Consider the following 24059-nt stretch of genomic DNA (forward strand, 5'->3'; position numbering starts at 1 on the left):
TTTTTGTGGATTATAACTGAAGAGATGCATTGCTCCAACAGCTACTAAAGAAGACCCTTATAGAGAAGTAGTGTTTGAAGTTTGAACTATATTCGGATGTAAGACTATTTATCTATGTTATTGAATTCTCTTGGAAATCTCCCCATGCCATATGGATCTAGTCTAGGGCTGATTCACCACCTCTAGGCACCTTGGATTCCCAAGCAAGACCATAGGCCAACCCAAAGGCTGCTCAATTTTATTTTTTAATCGATTAAAAAAAAATCGGAAGTACTAAATACCTAGTTTCACCCATAAGTGATAGAATTGTGAGATTAGCATGCACCATAAATGTTTATGTGGCTTCAAATGATTTCATTTGGGGCTGGTTGTGGGGGCTGATCCTTGGTTCCACCAGGGGCATTGACCCCAAAATCCCATGAGGCACCTCAACCCTAGTTGGGGTGTTGCCCCCAATACACTAGTTATTGGGATCTCTTGTCACATAAGAAACTTGATTATAATGTGGATGGAGCAAGGAATCTGAATCTAACTCCTCAATGTGCTGACTTAAACATTGTTGTTGCACATCTTTCCAAAACCCTATTTATATGAGGAAAATTCTACATATGACATGGTTAGTGGAAGTGGCATTATAACTCATTTCTCAAAATTTCAAATGAAATTGGACCAAATGCTGAATCTGATTCTATTGATTAGGAGCAATATGAAGATTACTAAATAATGATTTTAATTTTCATTGTGCATTCACTGCATTGAGATTTGACAAGTCACTGAATTATGTACTTAGGAGTCTTTTCTTTTTGCAAATTAAAAGGTACTTAAATATTTTATTTATTGACAATTATGAATATTACATTGTATATTTTAAAATTTATATTTTACTCATCCAAACCCATACCTATACCCAAGAAAAACATTTTTCATACCATAACCCAATACCCATATGAATCCCTCTATCACGATAATAGATAAGCTTCTATTATTAGTTAATGGTTATCTACTGTAATTTATTGTAAATATTAGAATCTTTCTAATATTAGTTAGTCTGTGGCTATCTGTTAGCTTTCTTTAACCTAGAATAGAATGTTTCTATTATTTACGATCGTTTCCTAATGAAACATCGTTTTATTCTTTTGTATATATTGACCTTTTGATCTCTATTTATATTAAGCAAGTATTTTACCAATTACTTTGTAATATGGTATCAGAGCTAATTCTTTGAATTTTTTTTAGAAAATATTATAATTTCTTGTTCGAAATTATCAGAGCAATATTTTTTAAAATTATTTTTTGTGATATTTGCTTCTTACGCCCATTTTTCTGCAACTGTCATCTGTTTTTTCTGCACATTTCCACCATTTCTTGTGGTTTTTTTTCCAGCAGGGCCGTTTTTGTTCAAAACCCTAATTTTCTATACCAAATCAAAAAACATGAGTGGATTTTTGGTGGGTTTTTTGAGATCTCGATTGTTTTGTTGTTTGCTTTTTCTAGGTGCCTCAATTTTCGAGCCAGTGGATCCAAAAACTAACAACATTCTTTTTGGGTGAAAATCATGGTACCAATAATGAAAGACTAAATTTTTCACCCCAAACATATTATGAGATTAAAGGAATTCCAGAGTGGGAACAGCCCATGACATCTGAACACCAAAGCATGTTGAAGAATAACAACTAGGTGCTTTCTGATCTTCCGCCAGGGAAGAAACTCATTGGCTACAAATGGGTTTACAAAATCAAATACAAATCTGATGTTACTTTGGATAAGTACAAAGCTCATTTAGTTGCAAAGGGCTTTTCTCAACATCAGGGTATTGATTATGAGGAGACCTTTGCCCCTACTACAAAGATGAGCACAATCTAATTAGCCTAGCCAGGGCAACACAATTTGGCTGGAAGGTCCATTAGATGGATGTCTACAGTGCTTACTTGAATAGTGATCTCCACAAAGAGGTCTACATGACGCAACCTCCTGGTTTCAAGGTTGGCGGTAAAGAACATCAGGTTCTTAGATTAGTGAAAGCTCTCTATGGCTTGAAGCAGGCCCCTAGGGCATAGTACATGAAAATTGGTAAGTACCTCAGTGATCAAGGCTGGTACATGAAAATTAATAAGTACCTCAGTGATCAAAGCTTCCAGAGGAGTACTTCAGACTCAAATTTGTACATGAAAATTGGTAAGTACCTCAATGATCAAGGCTGGTACATGAAAATTGATAAATACCTCAGTGATCAAGGTTGGTATATGAAAATTGATAAGTACCTTAGTGATCAAGGCTGGTATATGAAAATTGATAAGTACCTCAGTGATCAAGGCTTCCAGAGGAGTACTTCAGACTCAAATTTGTACATCAAGACTACTGACAATGACATCATCATTCTGGTTATTTATATCAATGATTTGATCATCACTGGCCATTTGGTATCTTTGATTCAGGATATCAAATAGAATTTATGTCAGTCTTTTGATATGACTGACCTTGGGCTCATGCATTATTGCCTCGGTCTTGAGGTTTGGAAATAGTCTTATGGTATATTCATCTCTCAGTCCAAATATGCCAAGGCTTTGTTAGACAAATTCCGCATGCAGGATTGCAAGCCTACATCTACACCCATGGGGAAAGGTCACAAGTTATCAGCCACGTCTAATTCTCCTCCTATTGATGATACTACATACAGACAACTAGTAGGCAACCTCATCTACCTCTCTGCTACTAAGCCTAATATCAGCTTTGCAGTCAACTACATCTCACATTTTATGACAGCTCCTTAAGGCTAATCATTAGATGGCAGCAAAGCGTGTGCTTCGTTATGTTAAGGGCACTACAGATTTTGAACTTCTTTACTCTCAAAATTCTAATCCTAGACTTAGTGGGTTCACAGATTCAAATTGGGTAGGCTTTGTTGATGATAAAAAGTCAATTTCTGGATGTGTTTAGTTTGGAATCCAGTGCCATCACATGGACCAGCAAGAAGTAGCAAGCAGTTTCTCTCTCCTCTACAAAGCTTGAATACAGAGGGACAGTCAAGGCAGCTTGTGAAGTTGTTTGGCTTCATTGGATGCTTGGGAATATGCAGATGTCACAAGCAGGACCGACCACTTTGTTTGTTCATAACAAAGGCATTACCAAGTTAGCACGAAATCTAGTCTTCCATGAATGAACCAAGCAAGTAGATGTTCACTGTCACTACATACGACAACTGGTTCAAAAGGGGCCAATAGACTTGCAATATTTTCCTACCATGGATCAGATTGTAGACATTCTCACCAAGCCTCTTGGTCTTGATAAGTTTGTTAAATTCAGAGGACAACTTGGTGTTGTGGATAGATTAACCATTAACGGAGGGTATTACAATAATAAATAAGCTTTTATTATTAAGGCACAACACTTGGTGAAGATTTTGCAAATGAGGTTGCAAGCTTTTGGGTTTAACCATGGAGGAAACTCTGTAGTTAAGCGTGCTCAAGCTGGAGTAGTACTGGGATGGGTGACTTCCTGGGAAGTCCCAGTGCTTCACCCCTGTGAGCATCACCTAGATCCAATGAGTGCTAAGTGTTCCATTTATTCTCATGAGAGATGGATTCATGTTGAATCACTACTCATGAAACATGGGTCAATGAGTTTGACTCAAAATCACACAATTAAATCTTGATAGCAATATCACAATTTGACTTGTTGTAGAAATTATCTCCTACTTATCTTCTATTATTAGTTAATGGTTATCTATTTGTAATCTATTGTAAATATTAGAATGTTTCTAATATTAGCTAGTCTGTAGTTATCTGTTAGCTTTCTTTAGCTTTCTTTTAGCTAGAATAGAATGTTTCTATTCTTTACGATCGTTTCCCAAGGAAACATCATTTTATTCTTTTGTATATAATACTATATATTGACCTCTCGGTCTCTATTAATATTCAGCAAGTATTTTACCAATTACTTCGTAATATCCTCTTCCTTGCACCAAGAATGATAATTGCGATGCAAGAAGCACCATAATCACTAGGCAAACACATTCAATGAGGACCTGTACAAATTCTGATGCAAACAAGGATAGGGAACCAAATTAATCACACCCTACCCTAATAGTCATGTCTAATTCTCTCTCAATGGACCCAAATCAACAGTCTACTAAGGTGAATAAATCTTTCCTAGGTCCCTAATAAGCATGTGTGCCTCTAGTTGTGCCTCTACTTCTTGAATTTGCTTCTCTCTTCATTCAGTTACCTTGACTTCTCTTTGACACTTCACCTTGACTTTTCCATCTAAATGATGAGCATATGCGTAATTTCCTTTTGAATAGCTAAGGATAGTAATTTCTAGTCATGTATTGTTGGTTTTTGTTCCCATGCATACAAACTTTGGGTAGTCATCAGTTTGATTATGAGTAGTCTTAGGTCAAGGTTTTAAGATCAAGGTCTACAATCCTACACAAGGCCTTCAATCCGACCATGCCACATCAATTTCTCAAACTCGACCTGCTCTATGAGACATTCAAATGAAAACAGCATCTAACGTTTACAAAACTGATCTTTAAATGGTTATACCAAATTGTCAAGTCTGAATTTTGTCTTACAAAGTGGGAATGAAAATCTAATTTTATCTCTATGTTGAAAGTTTCCAAATCAAGTTGACACTTGATGTGAATCTCTGATTTTTGTTGGTACATAAGAGTCTGATTTCAGAGTTATGATCGCTTCATTGATGTCTGAATGTTGACCTGCCTTGATGCGTCTTGCCACATCCAACAGTGGAATCCACCCTCTCAAATGGCAAGCCTTGACAAATCGAAAAAATTGATTAAGTTAAATGGCAACAAGGAAGGTGATTGTCAAGAATGTTATTTCCCTGCAAGTATTTAAATATGATTTTGATTGACAAATGAAGGTTTTAATTTTAAGTTTGGCTTGCCACATCAAGCGGTGGAATCTGCCCTCTCCAGTGGTATACTGATGCATTGAGAAGTGGAATCCATTGTCTCATATGACAAGCATTGACACAGCATGCAGTGGGATCCGATATGTGATGTGGCAACTGCCACATCAGACCTCCAATTCCAACCTGTGGAAAATCATTTTGAAACTCAACAAACATGGCCAGCAAGGCATTCCTTATATGAGTATCAACCTTAATGGGGAGAAAATGATTGAAGTTTGAATGAAAATCATTAAATGTCAAGTTTATGCATTTATTAAAGGCGAACAAATGAAAAAACGAAATGGATTTTTATTAAATTGCTATGAAATTTCAAGAGGTCAAAACTTTGTGAAAAGAAGCCATGAATTTGATTGTCTCCAAGGGAAATCATTAATGCTTAATGAATGCATTTACTAATGGTGATTGAACTTACAAAGGAAATTGGTTTTATTAAATCACCAATGAGGGGACCATAGATTTGTTCGAATGAACCATGGTTTTAAATAAGGAGACCTGATTTGAATATTGAAAGGGCTCAAATGCAAGTGAAAGGCCAAATGCTAATGAGGTGCAATTTAAAATCAATAATGAAGCTATGATTTTTATTAATGAGATGGTGTGATTTTAGTTAAATAATTTGGTTTCAATTTTTTTTTTTTTTTCCCCTAGATAAGTCGGCCTGGGTAAAGAAGAGATGCACCTCAGACTTAATTGTCATATAAAAGGTGAGCAAATTGCTTCATTTCAAACACAAAACAAATCAAATCAAACATTTGCAGGGCAGATCGAGTTTCTAGGAGCAGCGATCACTTCTTGGCAATTCGAATTTGCAGACTAATCCGAAATCTACATGGCTATAATCAATCGAAGGTATAAAAGGAAGACTTAATAAAGATACCAGACCTTCTTACTTGCAGACATGGGTTGGTGATTTGAATTTTCACGTGGTAGCAGGTTGGGATTGAAAGGAGACATTGAAAAACAATTAAATTTTATAAATCTGGGCTGCTAACACTTCAATTTTCAACAAAATCAGAGTCTCAGTACTGTGTATTTCAAATCTGGGCATAAAATCTGAGTTTTAAAGTCAAATATCAACAATGGGCCTTAAAAGGACTCAGATTTTTGTCATAAGCATATAGCTTATATGAGGTATGTTGCTAATGGATGTAGCATTTTGAAGAGTTCAAACTTAACTGGATGAAAATGAAAATTTGGTATGGAATTCATATGCTTTATCATTAGATTTTCATTCGCATACCAGGTTTTAGGATGAAATGAAAAAATTGTAAGGTAAAATACTTTAAGATTATTCATGAGTAACCTTGGTTTTGAATTTCATTTCTTGTTATTCAATTTTTAATCTTTACAATAAAACAAATTCAGTACTTAATGGATTATGCATGTAGGTTGAAGATGCTCAGAGACTGAAGGGTTGTGGCAAGATTAAGTTCAAAGGCTTAAAACAAAGATCATCAAATTGCAAGTCATTCATCAACGATTTCAAGCAAGGTACAATGTGAAAACTTCATCCAACAGCTGGCTACAAGATGCTCAACGTACACCAGATTGTTCCAAGCTCAGTCACAAGGTTTGAATTTGAATTTGAGTTCATCGATCATAAAATTTGCATGAAATTTGGCAAGGGTAGAAATTTGGAAAAAAAACTGACATTAAATTTACCTTATATTAAGTTATTTATTTTTAAATATAAGTAATATATCCACAGAATTGTCAAAATAGATTGACACTGCTAAATAATTAAACTAAATAACTCAATGTTATTTTAAATAAAATAATACTATATTAAATAACAATGTTATATTAAATATCAGAAAACTCGAATCAAGTACAGAATGGGTAAAACTTTGCTAAAATATTAATTTCATGGACGAAATTTGACATATCATGTCACTTAGGACTTCCAAGACAAATATCATGATATGAATCCAAGTCCAAGTTCAAGGCATTCAAGATGGAATTCAAAATCCAAGTACAAAATCATGACTAAGTCTACAAGCCAAGGGAAGAAATTATTACGAACTTGAATTTCCTCCATAAATCCAAGTTCAATTAGATGGTCCGACTAAAGGAACTTGGGAATGCATGCGACATATGTAATCACAAAATGTTATCTCAAGAAATGGATAGCGAAAAAAAGCATTTGAATTTGTTGAAAAAGCATTAGAAACTCCACATCACACAGATAACAGATTCGATAATTATAAATACAATGGGTTTGATGTACAATGTGGAGCACATGGAATTGGGAAATCATAAAAGGAGTTAACATCAGTTTGATAGAATGCATATGGCCATGCTTTCAAGTTAATCAACACTTGATTACTATGAGAAGATAATAACCAATGATGCAATTCACAAAACTTTTCAACTGACTTTGTTCATTTGAGGTGAAGATTATCGATTCATACTATATTCCCAGCTGTACCAAAGATGAGATTATTACAAAAGCAATGAAATACAATTACCAAGGCTAAGAGTCTACCTCAATACTTAAAAGCACACTTCCTGAGATAGCAGATACGGAGTTGCGGCACATTGATATTGCAGATATTTGGAAAGCAATGAACAAAGAAGACCGAACACCATTGGCCCAGCAAATACTAGACAGTAGATTAGCACATGCAGAGGGTCATCCATTGGTAGTGCAGTGTTGTGAGTGTTAATGATTTGTAGCTTGGGTCAGATCATTCCAATCAATGAAATCAAATGCATAAGTGGCCTATCGGCCTTGAGCATTTGATCTCTATCCTTTCTGTATAATGCTCTAATTAATTATTATGAATATGGTTATCATGGTTAATAATTAATAAATTAATAATCATGTAGACATATAATAACTATTAGTCATGCTATTGATATTAATCATATTGAGCATTGATAATGAGTATCAACTTTGCATTAGTTGATGATGAGTATCGACTTTTCATCAACCATAATAGTCAATAATGAGTATAGAATTTGCATAAAATTTATGGATGATTAAGAATCAATAATGATCAACATCACATTAAGGTCAGTTTTGATAGTTATCATGGCAAACTCATAATTAGTTATGTAGAGAAATGTCTCTGCAGGAGACATGTCTCCTCATGATATATATATGTATATATATATATATATATATATATATATATATATATATTTTTTATTTTTTTACTTTTTATTTGTTTGGTTTTTTTTTTTTTTTATCGGTGTATGCAACTTGTATAAATAGAGAAATTGATAAGTGCAAAGCAAGGTACAGCAGTGAGATCATATATATTGTTCAGATCTATATTGTATTCTCATCATGTCTCAGCAACATATAATATAGAATCTGCAGATACATCTGAAGATTGGTGATTAAATTTAAAATACCTATAAACTATAAATCTGATCAAAACTTAATATGGTATCAGAGCCAAGTACGCTACCAGACGTATAAAGTTTTAGAAAAAATTTAAGTCTGGTGGAAAATTCTTCAAATGTCATTGCTAAGTCAGACTGATGGCTGAGGTGAATTTTTTCAACTGATTGTATCCTGCATGATATTGACCAGTTCAAAACAATGTTGCGACATTGACTTGCCCCTTCTATGAAGGTGACACTGCTTTGGTATAGTGGATCTCACAAAACTGGGAGCCGCTGGAATTATTGTCCCTAGATGCTTGTGAATAACATCCTTTCCCGGTGGAGTCACCAGGGCATATGGTACATAATACACTGACAAGCTCCTACAGAGTTATTCCCCACAATTTTCTTCTAATTTGAGTTTTTTTTTTGTTTCACTTCGACCATTGTCTGGTAGGGTTTCACGCCTGCCAGCATCATTACAGTGGAGCGAGGGGACAAAATATTTTATATTGTGAAATTAGGCAGGATGTCATAATTCTTAAATAGTAATCAATGGTCCAAATTCAAGAAATATTAATATATTATAAAGAATGCAATCTATTTGGTGATGGCAATACTTGCTCCAGTGGTGATGCTTTATGGTGATAGAAGTGTTTAGATTTTTTGATCTAACCAGTAGCACAGGATCTCAAATCTGTCATTGAATATATTACAATTACTAATGCTACCTCTAAAACCAACAGCTTGGTGACTTTGCAGAACAGGAATCGAATATGACTATCAAGGGTATTTGAATCAAAATCATTATAATAGTGTGTGGTATATATCGAAGGACAAGCATCATTGAATATTGTAGAATAAGTCTCTAGGAGAAATCTGCAATGGTCCTCAGAAGGCTTGCATACAGGATTCCTAGATGCACATGATATGGAATCCCCAAGTGAATGACAGAAAATAGTTGTGTTCCAATTCATGTTATTGGATTCCTCGGAACATCAACCAAAACGCAAAGGGGTAACATTACATATAGCAGCATTTTCGCAGGTAGTTTTATAGGCAGGATGTCATAATTCTTAAATAGTAATCGATGGTCCAAATTCAAGAAATAATAATATATTATAAAGAATGCAATCTATTTGGTGATGGCAATACTTGCTCCAGTGGTGATGCTTTATGGTGATAGAAGTGTTTAGATTTTTTGATCTAACCAGTAGCACAGGATCTCAAATCTGTCATTGAATATATTACAATTACTAATGCTACCTCTAAAACCAACAGCTTGGTGACTTTGCAGAACAGGAATCGAATATGACTATCAAGGGTATTTGAATCAAAATCATTATAATAGTGTGTGGTATATATCGAAGGACAAGCATCAAAGAATATTGTAGAATAAGTCTCTAGGAGAAATCTGCAATGGTCCTCAGAAGGCTTGCATACAGGATTCCTAGATGCACATGATATGGAATCCCCAAGTGAATGACAGAAAATAGTTGTGTTCCAATTCATGTTATTGGATTCCTTGGAACATCAACCAAAACGCGAAGGGGTAACATTACATATAGCAGCATTTTCGCAGGTAGTTTTATAAATCGTTAATTTGGTTCACATACCAATCCCTTCCATTTTGCAATTTTGCGATTTGCATTGGAACAACTTCATTCCACCGTCCATGGTTTAATAGAAGTTTCTAGCGTGATGCTCCTGTGAAGGAAAATGTGTGCCAGCCTTCTGTGAGTTTTTTAAATGCAGTGGAGATAAAGTTGAGGGGCCCAATTACTTTCTATTGGCAACTTGTAGTTGATGCCTTTGCTCCATCACTTTCAGCCTACACATGAGAAGTTGCAGTAAGTAGCTAGGATCATACATTAGCAATGGCAGTTTATCAAAATTACAAAATGAAGGAATTCAGATACAATGGAAGAATATTTGCCGTAAGAAATTTAAGAGATGGTATTTATTTAAATATATTTATTCCAGCCTCTATACTCGTTCTTGTGGGAATTTATACCTTGACTTCCAATATTTGTTGGTATATTATTATCCCATGAATATATTATTTCTCCAATATGGGAGCTATCTGTGCAAGCTCTTGTCTGCTGACAGCTACCATTCCTTGTGGATTCACATTCATCTATATTGAATTTCATTATATGTGTATCCGGTCCTTGCTACTCCTTGCCACAGGCACCATCTATGCTGTGGAGTCGTCTTTGGAAAGATAAAGACCGTGATGTGAATGGGCAGTAGAGTTTAGCAGTGTCCTTGGGTTGTCAAGGCAAGAAGTCACAACATTTATTGGGGAATAGAAATAGATATCTGAATCAATACTCCATCAAAGGACTGCATATTCAAGGCAAGGAATAACAACCAGCAGAGTTTGCAAGTGACTGGATCCAATGCAGCAGAGGCTCTGCCTTCCAAGCTTTTGGCTGGTTTCACGCAAGATATGCAGGCCCAGCCTACTAAGTCTTTCAGTGGAGGTTGGCATATGAGAATCTCTTTGGCGAGAGCACTGTCTATTCAGTCTACCCTTCTTAAACTTGATGAATTTACCAACTATTTGGATCCTAGAGCTGTTCTCTGGTTAGAAGAATATTTGGAGGAAATAGGCTGGATATCCAATTAAGAAATTTGAAAATGGATGAGAATTTTCCTTACACTTCTTGAGATGTTGAAAGCACACAAGAAGGGTACTTGGAGGGCAACAGTGAATACATTTGGATACTTTGCAAAGGCAATTAGGCCACGGGATGTACTTGTTACTTTGTTGAATTATTTAAATGGCAAGGAACGATATATGTATAAAAGTAGCTATTGCTATAGTGGCAGAATTTTTCAAAGATGCCTTGAGATGACTAAGTATGGAAGTAGTAAAGAATTTGAATGTATAAGGAAAAAATGTTTGGTAAATTATCTGAGTGTAGAGGAAGTGATCGAGAGTCAAGACAAAGCTAAGTTTGAACCCAAGAAGATAGAATGAAAGGCATTTGAAGGGTGATGATAATGAGAAAAATCCTCACCTGTGGGTGGATTCCATTGGGGCAAGAGGATTTGGTAATCCTCTCCTCTGACAAAATCTCGCCACGATTGAAGAAAACACCAACCTGGGTCTTGCATAATGTGGTGAAGTGTTTGAACACTTTCAAGAAAATATCAAAGTATATTGAATCTAACAAAACAACGAAGAGAGTGAGTGAAGGAAGGGATGGCATTTACAAGATGAAATCCTCACACCTATCAGATTTCTACCCAAATAGAGGATTCTATCATCTTGAACCATGAAATTTCACCCATCACCTTAGAGAGAATCCTAGGACAGTATGCAATTCCGCAAGAATAAAAGACAAATTGAGATTTTTTGAGAAAATAAAAATGATGCTACCCAACTCAAATAAACTAAAAGTTACAATCTAAGTAGTGGGAGAAAAGTTTTATCTTCAAGGGAGGGCAGACTTTGTCCTCCCTTGAGGATTCTATCCTCATGCATTATGCATTTCCACGCAAGTAAACATTTCTTAGGCCCCTCGTGTTTCCGCATTGGCCAATATCACCCCAATGTGATGGAGCTGACCCATGTTTTACACAAGTGGAAGGTAGCAACTATGGGTTAGTAAAGTTATCATCCTCAATGAAAGACAGAATTCTGCCCTGCCACAAGGATTTGTATCCTCTTTGTTGCTTCGTTTTTCCCCCCATACAAGGGCCAGGACTTTGAAATGAAAAGATGTGCATTTAAAAAAAGCATTAAACCATTCAAACAAGGTCAGCCAATATGGCCTGAAAATTAAATAAAAAATAATTTCTCATTGGCCACCAATTGGCCTATATAAAGTAGTGTCCCTGCACTCTAGACATTGACTATATAAAGCAGTGAAGCAAATAAATTATCATACCAGCTCAATAGCAATCTTTTCTCTACATGGACCATCAAACTTCTTCAAAGTTGGCAGCGATTTTTACGAACTGAAGATAGAAATTTCATTAATGTTCCATGGAGGCATCCAATAAGTTTAAAGATTTCGGCTCTTCTTAATCCAAAGCCCAAATCCTTTTAGATTCTAAGGTGGTGAAAAATTAATTTCGTTTGTGTTGAAAAGCCCCCATTTCTTAGTTATATAGGAGTAAGTCAAGAGAATGAATTAAATTTAAATGGTTTCCCTTGTTAGTTCTAATTTTCTATTATAATTAATTTAAATATCAGTAAAAAGAAAATTTAAACTTAAAAGTCCAATATCATTCTATCAAGATCTTTAAATAGGGAGTCAAAAAAATTAGATATATTGTTATTTTTTCTTTTGATTTGACTTCTTATTCAACGCTAGAAAATCTTAATTAACTAGACAAGTGAATTTAGTCCAATTAATATAAAATCAAGTTTTTAAAAGAATTATTTAATTAGAGGATATTTTAAGTTCTTAAAAAACTTGGGCAATAAAATTCGCTATGATGTTAAAAGAGAAAATATCTTCAAGATCTGCTCAATCCTAGCTTATCAATTTGAGTTCAAATCATAAATCCATAGCTTAAGAGTCGAAACCTTAAATTCCAAGGACTCATTGAAGATTTGTCATACCAGGAAAAAACATGGCTAGAGCTAAGCCTGACAACACCAAGAAGGCAAGGCAAGCTCAAGTGAAGAGGGACACTGAAGTCTAGTTATACCACCAAGCATAAGAAGATTGGAGACACTAGGATGGGATCTCTCGACATGGTCCAAGTAAGGAAGAGAATGACAAAAGAAACAAATTTAAGGATAGCAAAGATGATCGTAGAGAACAGAATGGCCCATGCAATTTCATTCCCCCCTACTAAGCAATGCATTGAGTTGGTCCTAGAATATGCAAAGAACTACAATGCTCAAAGAAAGGAGTCAAATGCAAAGAGGAGACGATGCTTATAATTGTGATATTAGTCTAAGCTATTTAGTCGGCTTTCGACATACCATCACATGAAGGAAAGGTCTACATCATCAAGGAAGATGCTAAAAGCATTACGATGATCAAGTAGATGCTTGTGCAAAGATGATGAATTATGTGTAGATGGTTGAACCATGGAGTCATTACTCCAAACTCTTGAAGTTAAAAGAGAACCATATCATATTTCAAGGAGGATATCAGGGGTTTTATCATGATGTTAAATAGAGTGATGGGGGAACCGCAAGGAGGCGCCTTTAAGAATCGGATGTTCTACTTCATTGATAATATCTTATTATAGAAGGTGATGTTTGCATGGGTAAAGATTATCACTATCAACATTGGTCATCAATTAAAGACAATTAAGGACACTAAGGCATTCTACATGACATCCCATCTTGCCTGCATGTTGGCCAAGTTGTTTAGATTTCAAAGATTGAAAGCTTTAGGAAAGTGTGGAACTGAAAAAAGGGACAATACATAGTGCACCAATGCTATCCACAATTGCACATTCATAATCACAAGGATTTCAAAATCTTCAACAATAAATTCCCCATGAAGATTGTAAGGCAGTTATAAGGAACTCCATATGCAAGACTTGCCAAAGAAGCCAAAAAGCTCATTGAAGAATATGAGTCATGGTACATCCAAAATGACAAATTCACATACATGTGCATATGTGAAAACACGATTTGCCCAAGGAAGTTACCAAGGTATCCGACAAACAAGATAGTCATCATGGAGGTAGGAAGGTGGTTGTTTTCTTATGATTGAATTCTAAAATGTAGACACAAGCCCAAATTTAAGTTTGACTTCAATTTGCAAGGTGAGACATGTCCATAACGGGGAATAGTTAAAGCAATTGATGCAAAATTGGAATACTATGTGGCTAGGATTCTATCAATCAAGAGAAAACTTCGACCCCAAAAGAAAGATTAAATGGGTATATGGAAACTGATATTTCGACATCCCCCATTTAGAAGACTATTGGGCTAATATAGAGGACGATGTAGAGTTTAGAAAGAGGACATTCTCAAGGTTGATAGCTGATGAAATCAGGGAGTACAAATGGAATGGTATAGCTATCCTAGATTGCTAGAGGTCATGTTGAGGAGACTTTGATACCACTACAAACAATGAATTTGAGCCGATTAATTGGAAGGATGAGAGAGAGATTAGTCTTGAGACCGTGATGATTCCAGAAACACTCCACACCCAGCAATGGTTAGATGCAAAGGTCATCAATTTATCAAGAAAAGAGATACCCCTAACATACAATAAGATAAAAGAAGTTGAAGAAATTGAAGAGGAGTCATTTGAGAAGTCTCAAGCACCAAGTGATTGACAAGGTGAAACTAGCAAGAAAAGGAAAAACAATATGAGTGCTCCAACAAATAGGAATACAAAAGAAAAGGAAATAATTGAAAAGCCACAAGGGAAGAAACAAAAATAGGCAGCTCCTCCATTCAAAGAGAGCATAACTGCAAAACAAGGTAGGACTATGCCATCTCGAGCTATAGAAATACATTAGAAGATTTCTTCTAAATCAGAGGGCAGCGCTAGTGAAAATTCTTTAGGTTATTCCCCATTATCTTCAAAGAAAAACGAATAGTGTCTCCACAAAATGATAATGGAAACCAAGCAGTCGATATCAAGGATTCTCCTTGAGACGAAAAGGTTCCACTCCTAGTAAAGGTCTAAGCGAGGAAGTTGTAATGATCCCAGTCAAGAACCAAAGAAGAAAGAAACCTAATCTAGCATTAGGGGAGTGCACAACACCTGATTGGTTCTAGGATGTAATGCAAGGCGAGAAAAATATTGTTGAAGCAAGAATGGTTGACAACATTGAAGATCTTATATAACAAGAGGACGAAGAGAGGCATTCTGCAAGAAGAGTAGGTAAGATAATCTTGAAAGAAAGTAAAGTCCACTAGTATAATAAAGAGGGGCGGAGGGTGAATCAGTTATACACTTTATATAATCTTTATCAACTTTAACCAAAAGATATAACAACCACAAGATGATGACCATGCAAAGTGACACAAGATATGTTAACTAGGGAACCCTTGATCAGAGGCAAAACCCTAGTAGGAATGATGCCCATAGGATGACGTGCTAATATAAAAGTTCCTTGTAAAAGGATGTGATCCCGTTAGGAGTCAAATAACTACAATCAATACATATGAGTCCCTATTAGGAGACTTTGAATCCCTGTTAGAAGATTCCAATCTTGTTAGGAGTTGTTCCAACCCTGTTAGGAGCTGATAAGAAGTCAACTAAACTCGCTGTCCAAATTTCTTCAGAACTATTCTCCCTAGACAATTCAAGATAACATATCCATGAAAATGAACTGACTAAAACAGCAACTTATCTTGCCAATACAGTTCCTTTGAAGTTCCACAACATCACTAGCATCAATCTTTGCTCTAACCTTACAAAAATTTGCATCCAACTTCGCATATAATCACATTACATTACATATGACCACATATGATACACTTTACAACCAAGAAAACGTCTTTCCTCTATACCAAGTCCTAATAACTAATTGAGCTGGTATTGAGGCTTTCCCAACGTACAATGAATAATATAGGACCATCATAAGATATGACAATTAAGTTCTACACGCTACAATACAAATTACATGAATAATATAACTCAGTTGACCTCCAAGGAATAACCACACATTATCCTTCACAGGTCTTCACAAACTCGAAACCAAATTTCCACCATCTCGAACATAGCATTACGAACATGTCTTTGACCAAAATCCAAGTACGCTGAACAAGCTTTAACTCCATCAAAAAGATACAACACAAACAACAACATACAATTTCCTATACACTGGTCTGCAACCATTCCTCTGCAAAACTTCTATAACTCACGCAAAACTCCATGAACATAAACATAGCATCTATAAACATCCAAGACCATACTTCTAACCCCGTTGATTGTAACTTTGCAACCATGAACCATGTTGAACAAAACAGTCTCTACAACTCTGCTTGAATTGTCCAGGAAGCTAATATGTTGACATCAATGACAAACCAAATCATGAATGCAACAAATAAGCACTCAATCATCTCCAAAAGCATACTAGAAATCTCCATAAGGAATTCATGCCAACAAACTTGAAATAATTCAAGGACGCAAAAGGTCCAAGTTGTTATCCCTAAGGTGAGCAAAAGGAAAGACAACATTCAAATCTAGGGCTATGAGATAGTTGAACATGAGTTAGGAACCTACAAAAGAGATAGAGTATGAGGAGGCTTACAATGCTCTCAAAGCCATGTAGAAGAGAATGGACAAAGAAATCGAGGAGAAGAAAAGGTACAAGGAGGAAAACTAGAGGTTGATAGCATTTTGTAGGAATGCGTACAAATCAATTTAGCAGATAAATTTTACGATTTGCTTTCCCTTGAGAGTGGGGATATCAACATAGGAGGTGCAAGGATTACACTTCAAGAGACTTGATCTTGGGTAGATAGGGTATTCCAAGAAGGATTAGCATTCCTCCCAGGACTCATCGAGCAGATCCAGGCACTCAAGGCCAAATTCCATGTCTTCATTAGTCTTTGAAATGAGTTTTTGCCTATCAAGGATAAAACTCTACCCCAACAACAGCTTATGGTAGATACTCCTGAACGATTATTGATGACGGGCACAGGGATTAAGGCAAGAGAAAGGAACAAAATAGAGGTTTGGTACTTTTCTCTAGCTCACAAGCTAGAAGCTTTGGAAAAGAAAAGGAATGATATTGTTCATCTTGGCATTCCCATCCAGAACATAATCACAAACACTGCAACTACAGTTGCCTTTAATTTTGAAGAGCTAAGTGAAGAAAACATGAACTTGGAAATCCTGAGTGAAAGATTGAGTCTTAAGTGAAAGATTGAGATCTTTTAATGTTGGAGAAAATGCTATCACCAGAAGTAAGATCTTGAAAGGCCTCTCATATCTTAGATTTCTCATGACTTCAGTGGGAGATAATAAATTTGAGTGGGAGAAAACGATTGTGGCAGCCAAAACTAGAATGGATTTAGCAGAGAGGAAGAACAATTCGATACACACCTATACCTCCGATGAGTGAAGTCAACAACATGGTGTCCAAGTTCATCGGATTGGCAAGGAAGGAAAGAGATTAGTTGTCTAGGTGGCGAACCATTTTCTCATTAGTTAGTTGTTTAGGTGCTTGATTCTGATTGGCCCACATTTGTGGTGCCCTTTGATTGGTTGTTACTCATGTAATTTTTCTATTGGTCTATATTTGGGATACTTGAATCTCATTGGTCAATATGGTGGTAACGATGACTATGGTTTGTAGGATTCAATTTGGACCATTGATTTTGATTTAATCTTGGTCGTACATTGTATTTGAGCTCCCTATATAAGGATCACTCTCATTTTTTAAGATTATGTTCGAGAACTGTTGCAAAAATAATGCCAAATTTGCTCTACTAGTCATTGTTGTCTTTTACATGGTGATAGTTCTGATCAGGTTTAAATCGTTGCATGGTTACCTTCATCCTCAATTAGAATAGATATCCATTTCAAGTTGTTGAGACAAATTAGAATAGAATTCACTTCAAGTAGTTTAATTGAATGAAATTCATTGTGGATTTTCACTTGCGTGACTTGGACAAATCTGGCCCATTAGCTTCTTACGAATTGTAAGATTCCCTTGTGTGGTTATCCAATGAATGATAATGCTAAACTTCAATTAGTATTGAATTTTTACTTTGCATCTATTTGATGTAATTAAGGAGGAAGTATTGATTAAAAAATCTTGACATATACCTTAGAAGCTTCCACTAGATGAGTCAAGTTACTGATTAAGCTACATCTAGTATAGAGTTCAAGCCATTCATGATTCCTTACATTCATGGTTTTGAGTAGAAACAGTTAAACTTCGCAAGTTTAAGTCAAAGTGGAAGTTTGAAAAATCAAAACAATATATTTTCATTGCATGTTGTGAAGCCAAATCTTTAGAAGTGTATTGTCAAGTCTTGAGAAACAGTACCAACATATCACATTATTTCGCTGCGTATCCTCAATTGAAGGGAACCTTGAAGTCATTCCATGATTTTACTTTGCAAGCTTAGCATGAGAGATGATTTTATATCGAGAGAGGAATAAGTATTTGATGTTTCACTCAAAAACATTGTGTTTGATTATGCATGTTGTATTGGAACAAAACTCACATCAACACCGTTACAACATCAAATGTCTATAGCAATGTCTTTACCACATTTGCACCACTAGAATGGCTAACCTATTAGCTATATCAATTAGACTTTAATTAGTACTCAGGCTGCCTTATCTAAGATTTAATGGAAGGTAGTCTAGTACATATATTAAGAATCCTACCAAGTTAATTTCTTCAACGTTTTTGTTTCTATCCTGGGTAGATTGATCTAATATGTGTACAGGTTAATCTAAAAGAATGCTATTAAAAATGTGTTTCTTTATATACAAAACTCCAAACACAGGACAGGGTTCTCTCATTATATTTTGGAAGATTCATCTCCACATTAACAGGATTCAAAATGCACTCACTACCATCAAAAATAGAATGTTTCATCAGAAATTGAATATATGTCATGGTTATCAAATTGGCAAGACGGTATTCAGGTGCAAGTTGCTATACATATCCAAGAAAAGTTGCATTCTAAATTATTACTCATTGCTAAATCATGATTGCTCCATCTATGAGCTTGGAGGAATTAACAATCAAGAGCTTACCTTCAACAGGATCATTAAACATAGCTACAGAAAATTAGTAATTTAACTGATAATGGTATTGGAAATATAAAAGGAGTAACTAAGAGGGGAGGGGTGAATCAGTTACTACTAAAATAAATCCCAGATCCCTTAGATGTCAATATAAAATAATTTTGTGAAAGCTTAATTCTGTTGATGCTTGGTAAACAAATAAATGTTGTAACTCGGTAAATACTGAAAATGCTCGGTAAACACGTATCATGAAAATCTTAAGATGTTACCCATAATTACTTATTAATTTATCTTAGTTGCAAACACATAAAGAAAATAGTATGAACACATTTGACACCAAGATTTAACATGGAAACCCAATTTGGAAAAAACCACCAATTCCAACTAGTTATTGTTTTTCACTCTTCTGAAGCGAGCCCTGTTAGGAGCCAACCTTGTTAAGGGTTACAAAACACACTGTTAGGTCTGACCCTGTTAAAGGATTTAATCGCCTTGTTAGGAGTGGCCTTATTAGAGCTCTTTAGACAATTCAATAGAACCACCACCTTGTTACAGGATTTACAAATAGCTGTTAAGCCAACTTGGTTAAGAGATTTTGATCACTACTACTATGGTTAGAGAGTAACAATGAGATGACCTGATTTGGATGCAACTGAATTGCTGATTACAAATCTCAATTCTGGCTTGTATACTTGATCCTTCCTAATCGAATATATCTATTCAGCTCCACAAGGATTTTTTGTTTATCCTTTTGATTCGTTTCCTCTTAGCATCATCAAATCTTCAAATGCACTCACACAGTTCTAATCCTCAACTTGACCTTATATCTATATCTTTCATATTGTCAAGTTGGCTAAAATACAACTTGGAATAATTAATATCGATCTTCTCAATTAGCTAGAGCCAACAAATAAATCAATTGAACTCAATATGCCAAGACAAGAAAATCCTTTGTTCGCAGACCCTGCTCGGTAGATACTAACTCAGAAACGATTTTCCTATGTTAACCAAGTGAAGCTCGGTCAACACTGTATACACGCAGAGTTCCTTTGATAATCGAGTGAGCTCGGTTAACATTGGTTCCATCCAACATTCCTTCATTAATCGAGTGAGCTCGGTTAACACTCATCTTCTGCAGACTTTCCTTTGGCGCCCGAGTGAACTCGGTAGAAACTGTCTTCTAAACAGAACAAACTCTGGAATGCTCAATAGCCACAGAAATCTGTCTTCAATGCCCGAGTGAGCTCGGCATGCACTGACTGATAAAGACATGACATTTTGTGTAACATCAAAGACAATACACAATTAATCAATTGTTTCAACAATCTCCCTCTTTGGCATTGATGGCAACACAACATGTCATAATACAATGAAATTTTGGAGCAAGAATAAAATAAGGAACATATCCTTAGTTTCATTCTAATTCTCATCCATGAGAACTCCCTCTATCAGTGTGAACTCTTTCTACCTTCAGTTTCTCCCTCTTCAGAAAACTTCTAACAAGTTCATTCTCCCTCTTTGACAATTCTCTTCCTCTTTGACATCTATTTATCAAACTTTCTACGACAACAAACTTCTCCCTTAGTTTCAACAAAATTTCTATGAGATATGATAGTATACTTCTCCCTCTTTGACATCTCATGCCAAAGAAAATGCTCTGTGAACATCAATGTACTTCAAGTACAAATTCATTTGCAATATGCCCTTTGTCAATACTGCACCAACTGATTGATTTTCAATAATGCTTTGGTTGATGCATCACTAAACTTCATTTAGTGAGCTTCAGATAGAGGAATGATCCCTAGCTTACCTCTTAGATACAGAAATGCATCCTTAGGTAATGGCTTGGTGAATATGTCTGCAATTTGTTCTTTTGAATTTACATATTCCAATCTGACTTCTTTATCTTGCACCAACTCTCTTAAGAAATGATATTTTATAGCAATGTGCTTTGTTTTGGTATGCATCACTCAATTCTTTGATATATTGATTGCACTGGTGTTGTCACAATATATGACTATTGGATCCTTGATCTCTACCTTTATACTTGTAAATAGTGTTTAAACCAAAAAATATTAGAACAATTGACTGCTGCTGCAACATATTCTGCCTCTACTGTGAACTAAGAGATACAATTCTATTTCTTGCTTGTCCAAGACACTAGTCTTTTACCAAAAGAGAATGCTCCACCACCAGTGTTTTTTCTGTCATCAATACTTTTTGCCCAATTAGCATCAGTAAATACTTTTAAGTCCAAATTGCTTCTATTTTGTACCATAAACCACATTTTTCAGTACCTTTCGGATATCTCATGATTCTTTTGACTGTCATCATATGATTTTCTTTGGGATTTGTTGAATATATTGCCACCATATCGACTGCCAATGCAATATCAGGCCTTGTGTGTACTACATACTGCAATTTTTCAATCATTGATCTGTAAGTGGTCTGATCTACCTCTTTGGAATCATCATTTTTGGAAAGCTTATGTCCAGTAAACATAGGGGTTCCAACTGGTCTTGAATCCTCCATTCCAATTTTTTTTAGTATTTCCTTGATATATTTAGATTGACTAATGTAGATACCATCTTTCTTCTGTTGAATTTGCAATCCAACAAAGAATTTTATCTCTCCAAACATAGACATTTCAAATTTCTTACTCATTTCTTCAGGAAATGCCTTGCACAAGTCATCATTTCCTATGAATAAAGTATCATCAACAAATATTTCTAACAACACAATCCTTTTGTCCGTTCCTTCTTTGATATATAGACTATTGTTGTCATTCGTTTTTTGAAAACCAATCTATATCAAGCAGTTATGAAATCTTTCATACCAAGCTCTGGGAGCTTGCTTGAGACCATATAATACCTTGTGTAATTTGCCAAACATGTCTTTTTTGCTAGAATCTACAAAACCTTCAGGTTGCTCAATGTAGATTTCCTCATCAAGAATTTCATTCAAGAATGCAGATCTTACATCCATTTGATAAACTTTAAATCCTTTGTGAGTTGCATATGCTAGTAAAGTTCTAACACCTTCTATTCTTGCAACAGGAGCAAAAGTTTCACCATTATCAATACCTTCTTCTTGAGAACAGCCTCTACATGCCAACCTTGCTTTGTTTCTGGAAACTTTTCCATCTTCATTCAACTTGTTTCTGAATACCCACTCTGTGCCAATTACATTTTTATCCTTGGGTCTAGGAACAAGAGTCCAAGTTTTATTCTTCTCTATTCTATTTCTTCATTCATTGCTTCAATCCAACTTTTATTATCTACAAGCATCTTTAACATTTCTAGGTTCAAATCCAACAAGTAAACATGTACCTTTCAATTTGCTCCTTGTCATTGTTCCATTTGATTTGTCTCCAATGATCTGATCAGGTGCATGATGTCTTCTGACATATCTTGCTAACACAATTTCTTTGGATTTGGAATGAGTATCACTGATTTTATCATGAACTTCAATATCAAGCTCGGGTCCCACTATCTGTGACTCGGGTTCATTGGACTCAGTTTGCTCTAACTCGGTAGCTTCTGACTCAAGTCTTTTAGATTGTGACTCGGGTTGCACTATCTACAACTCAATAGTTGTTGAAGATTTTGGAGACTTGGGAGGTGAAGCCTCTTTTCTCTCAGATAGATTTGGCAGGGTATCAGATTCATAGTAAACAAATCTTTTGTAATCCTCTGGCTCATTGTTGCTTTCTTCTTTGCTCTTTTCTGCAAACTCATCAATTCTCACATGTGTACTTTCTATGATTTTATGAGTAGACAAATTCAAACATTTGTATGCTTTACTTCTGCAAGATTATCCTAGGAATATGTCTTCATCACCTTTGACATCAAATTTGCCTATCCTAGATTCTTTCAAGATATAACATTTGCTACCAAATACTTTAAAGTAACTTACATTAGGTTTGTAGTTATACCATAGTTCATAAGGAGTTTGATTTGAGTCTTTCTTCAGCTGTACTCTGTTCAAGGTATGAACGGCAGTGCTTATTGCTTCCTTCCAAAATTTGATTGCAACATTCTTTTCTATCATCAATATTCTTGCACAATCCATGATGGATCCGTTCCTTCTTTTAGCTATACCATTCTGCTGAGGTGAACCAGGGTCTGATACTTGTCTTTTAATTTCATTTTCAATGCAAAAATCATTGAATTCATTGGAGATGAATTCACCACCTCTATCTAATCTCAAACATTTTAACTTCTTTCCAGTTTCTTTTTATACTCTTGTCAGATACCACTTGAATTTTTGAAAAGCTTCTGATTTTTCTTTTAGATACATTACAGTCATCATTTTAGAATAATCATCAACAAAAAGAACAAAAAAATTTCTCCACTGTAACTCTCTATTCCAATAGGTCCACATAAGTTTGTATGCACAAGCTCTAATACTTTTTCAGAATGATAGTTCTTGCTTTTGAAACTAGTTTTTCCCCTTTTACCAATTTGACAATTTTTGCATAGACCCATATCAGGTTTTTTCAAACTACGAATATCTCTTACTCTTTTATGTTTGCTTATCTTAACCAGATTATCAAAGTTTACATTACATAATCTTTTGTGCCATAACCAGCTTTCTTCTACTTGAGCAATAAAACATGAACTTTCACTGAGATCTAAATAGAATAGATTACCTTTTGTTTGCTTGCCAGATCCAACCAGATTTCTTTTTCCATCCAGCAGTTTGGTTTTTCCATCCATGAATTCTACCTTGAATCCAATGTTGTTCAACTGTGCCATACTCAGTAGATTATGTTTTAGTCTTTCAACCCAATAAGCATTATCACATATAAGTTTATTGGTCAAAGAGATACATCCTCTTCCTTTTATGTAACAAGGTTCATTGTTTCCAAATCTTACACTACCACCATCATAATATTCCATGTGCTCAAATTTTGTTTTGTCTTCAGTCATATGATGTGAGCAGCCACTATCAATAATCCAAGTATCATTTTTGCTAAAAAGAGAGATAAGTGTCATCTTATCTCCTTCATCATCAGATTCATCTTTTACAGCAATATATACCATTTCATCTTCACTATTATTAGAATCTTTAGCCATAAAACAAGATTTCTTACCTTTGTTCTTATAGTTCTTGAATTCCTCCTTGCCTTTGTACTTA

At 35.3% G+C, this 24059-nt stretch overlaps 1 protein-coding gene across 1 annotated transcript in view; it reads right to left on the reverse strand.

The window, feature by feature from the left end:
• LOC149534834 (ribonuclease III domain-containing protein RNC1, chloroplastic-like) overlaps positions 1-24059 on the reverse strand; it is a 56476-nt gene that overhangs the window by 26666 nt on the left and 5751 nt on the right. The gene's annotated exons all lie outside the window — the stretch shown is intronic.

The sequence above is a fragment of the Cupressus sempervirens genome, chromosome 10 (genome assembly GCF_028749045.1).
Source record: "Cupressus sempervirens isolate cs-2001-9-10 chromosome 10, ASM2874904v1, whole genome shotgun sequence".
Classification (NCBI taxonomy): Eukaryota; Viridiplantae; Streptophyta; class Pinopsida; order Cupressales; family Cupressaceae; genus Cupressus; species Cupressus sempervirens.